The 6,003-nt window shown below is 47.6% G+C and overlaps 1 long non-coding RNA gene across 1 annotated transcript; it reads left to right on the forward strand.

Moving 5' to 3' along the window:
- The first annotated feature begins 941 nt into the window (after window positions 1–941).
- On the forward strand, window positions 942–5,681 carry LOC147344316 (uncharacterized). The gene is made up of 2 exons (XR_015155734.1): window positions 942–1,110; window positions 3,808–5,681. It is a non-coding gene; the product is annotated as an uncharacterized LOC147344316 (long non-coding RNA).
- The last annotated feature ends 322 nt before the right edge of the window (window positions 5,682–6,003 follow it).

Consider the following 6,003-nt stretch of genomic DNA (forward strand, 5'->3'; position numbering starts at 1 on the left):
GATCTCAAAGACAAGCTCTCCTGGACAGTCCTAGGTGATCTCAATGCAGGCTGGGCTGCTGTTACTGCTAAGTCACTTCACTTGTGTCCGACTCTGTGCGACCCATAGATGAAAGCCCACCAGGCTCCCCTGTCCCTGGGATTCTCCAGGCAAGAACACTGGAGTGGGTTGCCATTTCCTTCTCCAATGCGTGAAAGTGAAAAGTGAAAAGGAAGTCGCTCAGTCGTGTCCGACTCTTAGTGACCCCGTGGACTGAAGCCTACCAGGCTCCGCCATCCATGGGATTTTCCAGGCAAAAGTACTGGAGTGGGGTGCCATCACCTTCTCCGGCAGGCTGGGCTAAAGGGAGACAAAGGCTTGCCTTCTTAGGCTCCTTAAGGATTATGCCCATAACTCATTGCTCAGCTTCCAGGCATAGTCACTGTGCTAGATGCCAAAGTCATGCCAGTAGTTCATTTAATCTGCACAACACTATCACGTAGGTCTCACTGCCCCCATCTGACAAATGAGAAACTGATACTCAGAGAAGTTGTTAACTTACCCAGGATCACACAGCTAGTCAGAGTCAGCCCGGTTTTTCGCCCTAAGCCCTCAGAGAACTGCCAGAGAAGGTTGGAACTGATTGAAACTCTGGCCCCAGATTGCATGTAAATGAAGCACACAGCCCAGAGCCCTAACACAGTTGGCTGCCGAGCACACAGCAGGTGTAAGGAATTGGCTGAGGTTCCGGTTTTTCGAACTCTATTTGTTATAAAAGACCTCCAGGGAAGTTGGTAGAAGTGAATGGAGTGGAGTCAGTCCTACATCCTGATAGCCCAGAGGCATTGGAATAACTGACTTCCTGAAGAGGATTTGCCCACAGCCAAACAGAATTAAGCTACATGTCAATATGAATCCAGGGCAGGAGGGATCCTAATCTATAACTTCCTCCAGAGAGACAAGCCTTACTCCTGCCAAGGAGGGGTCAGCTGATAGAACTGCCCCGAGGGTACGTGTGGGGATATTATTACTGAAAACTAAAGACTGAAGAGAAACTCATCCTTCAGATAGACCTGCTCACTCCAGCCAGTCATTTCTACCAACAGGGATTGTCCTCGAATCTGGAGTAAAGTAAGTAAATGTCGCTCAGTCGTGTCCGACGCTGGACTGTAGCCTAACAGGTTCCTCTGTCCATGGGATTTTCCGGGCAAGAATACTGGAGTGGGTTGCCATTTCCTTCTCCAGGAGATCTTCCCAACCCAGGGATCGAACCCAGGTCTCCCGCATTGTAGGCAGACACTTTACCGTCTGAGCCACCGGGGAAGTCGAATCTGGAGCCCCTAATTAAATCCCTCCAACTCCAATCTGCCGGAGCCACCTAGAAGTACTTTCCCCCCTAGTTTATTCTTTTCTGTGAAAAACAAACAAACAAAACACCCTCTGTCCAAAAGAGTCTAGATTAGGATGGCCCTCAATAGGAAATATAGATAAAAAATGTATGCCAAATCTGTACCATGGAATGTTCTGAGCCCCCTCCTCTCCCCACAAAAGAATAAAGGGCATCTGAAAGATGTTAAGATCACTGAGACCTACTGGTAAATGGAAAAACAAACAAACAAACATGTTGCAAGTTCTGATAAGCAGAATTGTTGTTTAGTAGCCAAGTTGTGTCTGACTCTTTTGCGAGCCCCCTGGACTGTAGCTCACCAGACTCCTCTGTCCATGCGATTTCCCAGGCAAGAATACCGCAGTGGGTTGCCATTTCCTATTCCAGGGTATCTTCCTGACCCAGAGTCTCCGGCATTGCAGGTGAATTTTTTACCGCTGAGCCGTTGGGGAAGCCCTGATAAGCAAAATGAGTAACTGAAAAAATGGAAAAGATACAAAAAGCGAATCACACCTACATAAGGAAAAATTTGGAAAATACAGAAAAGTAGGGGGGAATCACCACCCCCCCAGGCCTCCCACCCCCAAAAAAGAACCATTGTTAATATTTGATATATTGCTGTCAGTCTCCTGGCTAGAAGCGGTCATGTTACATCAGGCGGTGGTCAGCACATAGTCAAGTGTGACCAGAGCTCCAATCCCAGCTCTTCCACCTCTCCCTGAGAGAGCCTCACTCCGTGAATCTGTTCCATGGAAGTCATTCCACCCTCCTGGAGTGGTTGTATTGATTAAATGAGGCCAAATATGGAAAGCTTGAGTGCCTAGGAAACAGCACTCAATAAACGCAGCCACTGTTATTATTTGTAACGGGCCATTTCCCTCAACATTATAACATAATTGATTTTGAATGTTGCTCAGAATCTTTGAAAACATCCCATGTAATGGCTGTTGGATATGCCGATTTCTTCACTAGTCTCTTGATTTCTTCACTAGTCTCTTATGAGAAATGTTTTGGCTGCTTCCATTTTTACCTTCGTATAAATAGCTCTGTGATGAACACTGTTGTGAATGTAGCTTTACCTCCCCTGTATTTTGGAGATTTTAGTTAAGATCTTTTCCCAGAAGTGGAATCACTAGGTCAAAGGGTAATCACCATTTTTAGACTTTATAGGCACAGGACCTGATTGCACAAGGCAGGCGTTATTTCCTAGACCTAACCTCCTTATCTGGAGAAGGCAGTGGCACCCCACTCCAGTACTCTTGCCTGGAAAATCCCATGGACGGAGGAGCCTGGTAGGCTGCAGTCCGTGGGGTCTCTAGGAGTCGGACACGACTGAGCAACTTCACTTTTACTTTTCACTTTCATGCATTGGAGAAGGAAATGGCAACCCACTCCAGTGCTCTTGCCTGGAGAATCCCAGGGACAGGGGAGCCTGGTGGGCTGCCGTCTATGGGTTGCACAGAGTCGGACACTACTGAAGCGACTTAGCAGCAGCAGGAGCAGCAGCAGCAACCTCCTTATCATCCCCAAAGTCTTCCTGCTTCCCACCGGGACGGCCTCCTTCTCCCTGGAGAGGACACCTGGCTGCCTCCATCTCCCATTCCTGCCTTCTCCTCTCTTGTTCCTCCTGCAGTGGCGGAGCCTTTTCACCTCTGCCTGTGTAAATCCTCCCTGGTTTCAGAACTTACTTACCTGGTTAAGAACTGGTTTCAGTTCTTACTTCTCCCTTCTCCCTTCTCCCTGACCCACCCTGATGGCTAGCCCTCTGGTTTTACCAGCCCCTTGAATCTGTAATCAAACCCAGCCTGATTCAAGGACCTTCTTTCCCTTTCAAGATTTGAATTTGGGTCCATAACAACCAGACAATAAGCCCCCGAGGTCAGGAATGAAGTCCTGGGCTCTTCTTCCTTCCCCTCTCAGCCCCAGAATGAGCCTTACAGTGCCAGGACCTGAGCTCCCATTCCAAGTATTCACTGAGAAAAAATGTCTTACTGGGGTCAGCTGTGGGCCAGGCTGGGCACTATGGCTACAGGGTCCTTAAGAGCTGGTTCGTCGGTCAAGGGGAGAAAAGAAAATGTCAATAATCAAGAGTAACCATGAAGGCCGGGGCTTTTGACACAAGTTCATAACAGAGGAAGGGAGGGTGTCAGGTTAACCTGGACCCTGCCCAAGGTGTGAAACTTGTTGGATGTCTTGCTGTGTGGCCCTGACCAAGTCACTTAACCTCTCTGAACCTGGATTCCCCCATCTGCATCAGGCTCTCTTCACTGGGATACAATGAGGTTAAATCGGTTATTCAGTTGAATAACATGCTTAGCAGGTATTCAATAAATGTTTGCCTATGGTGAGGGCTTAGTGCAGACTCGTGGGTTAATAAAGGGGCTGCACTGGCAGGCTGCTTACAGCCTTGGAACTTAAGCATCTCTGTTCTTCTCGTTTAGGAACTAGGTTGCTGGATGCCCATTTCTTCCACTGCGGGGCAAGTTTCTTACAGGTTCTGGCTCCCTGGTTTCCAGCCTGGAGTCTGGAGGGACATGAAGAAAGGCTGGAGTCTGCTGCATGTGATATATGCTAGCAAGGAGCTTGCTCGTGAATCACCTTCGCCTCCAGTGCAGTGAAGCAGTGGGATGGAATGTTGAAATGCCTCCTTTTACATCCATTTTCTGAGCACGCAGCAAGCCTTCTCCCGTTCAGGCTGCAAATCATCACACACACACACACACACCCGCCCCCCCTGCCAAGCATGCAACACCTTGCATGAGGCCCAAGGAACAGAGGCTTCCGGGGTGATGTCACTAAGAGCTCAAGGAATGCCAAGCTGGGCTCTCCAGTTATTCATCCTCCCTGCAATCAAAGCAGGCTCAGAGCAGACCCATCCCTGTGACAGATGTGGCTCAAGGTTATGGCCAAGGTCAAGCCTGTTATGTGTCCTTAGTGGTGGGGGTGTGCAGAGATTACTGCACAAGTTTGGACTTAAAGCTGAGAGAATTCTTAGACACCATCTAATTCAGTCACCCTGCAGAGGGGTATTTGGAGGCTCAGAAACGTCAAGAGATATGGCCAAACTCACCTCACACAGCTATGGCATGGGTCATAAAACTAGGGCTTGCTTTTTCCAAACCCACAGTTAAAAGAACTCTCATCATCCTCTGGTCTATATGGGCTTCTCTTTTGGCTCAGACGGTAAAGAATCTGCCTGCGGTGACAGAGACACGGGCTCAATCCCTGAGTCAAGAAAATCCTCTGGAGAAGGGAATGACTACCCACTCCAGTATTCTTGCCCGGAGAATTCCATAGACAGAGGAGCCTGGAGGGCTACAGTCCATGGGGTCGCAAAGCATCAGACACGACTGAGTGACTTTCACTTTCATTTTTTTTCTTGCTTTATCTGGAGTTACCTCTCAACACACCCCCCGCCATATATACCAATCACTATAATATTGACATCTATTGCATAAGTCCCTGAAGGACTTATGTTAAGTCCCTAAATGTTTAGGGTGTATTGTCTAATTTAAGCCTTTCACAACCTCTAGGAGTTAAGTAACTCCTTGATACTCCAAGTGTGGTCTGTGGCCAGCAGCATCAGTATCACCTGGGAGTTGGTTGGAAATGAAGAATCTCCAGTCCTAGGAAGAGAATTTGCATTTCAATAGGCTCCCAAGCGACTGAATAACAGGTGATCTTAGGCACAATCAAGTTTGAGAAGCACTGCCATAACTCTTCCCACTTTAAACAGGAAACGGAGCTTTGGGGCAGGGGAGGAGTGTGTGTTTCAGGATGGGGTGGGGGTGGGGTTAGGAGTGACTCCCACAAAGTCCCACAGCAGGTCAGGTGTGGAGTGCTGGTGGAACCTTGGGCACTGCTCTTGCTCTGAAGTCTGTAGGTTTTAGGAATGTTTTTCCACTAGTTCTAGCCCAGAGGAGGTAGGATTCCAGGCCCCACCTTCCCCAGGAGCAAGGAAGTTACTGAAAGGAATAGCCCAAGCATTTTACAAGGTACTTTCCACTTCAATTATTTTGTTTCTGCTTTATAACTTAACTATCCCAACTTTACTCAAGAAGCAACTGTAGCTTGGAAGAGTTTAAGGCATTTGTACAAGGCTACACTGCTGGCCACTTCCAGAATCTGGGCTCGACACCGGTCTTCTTTATTCCAGAACCCAATCACTGTTTCTCCACATACAAGTTGGCATCCTGGTGGCAGGAGAGGAGACTGTAGGTGGTATACAGATGAGAGTCTCCCATCTGAATTGTCATAGATTTTAATTTCTACTACAAAAAAATAGAATTAGGTTATTAAACTTCAGAGACTACAATTTAAGACAAAATGTGGGTTGTTTTTTTTTGCTTATTGTTTTTAATGAGTCTCTGTAAAGCCAATTTCAGGAATGATAGAGGAGGTGTCACAATACTCAGGTATTGTGAAACCCATGAAGGTGGTAAAAGACTGGAGTCTGGAAATCATCTTCAGGAACCACATTGAGAGGGAAGGGGGAGAAACCAGCAACCAGAGATCTCTACCCAGAGGCTGTGGACTTTTCACTTATAGGTGGTTTTCTCCCCACAGCTTTCACATCTTCTTGCCCCAAGGGTCTTAGTATAGAGCATTTATGATGCTCACCTAAGGGTATACACTCC

Source organism: Bos grunniens, chromosome 26 (assembly GCF_055505025.1).
Source record: "Bos grunniens cultivar Pamir isolate PY7600 chromosome 26, Bosgru_T2T1.0, whole genome shotgun sequence".
Taxonomy (NCBI): Eukaryota; Metazoa; Chordata; class Mammalia; order Artiodactyla; family Bovidae; genus Bos; species Bos grunniens.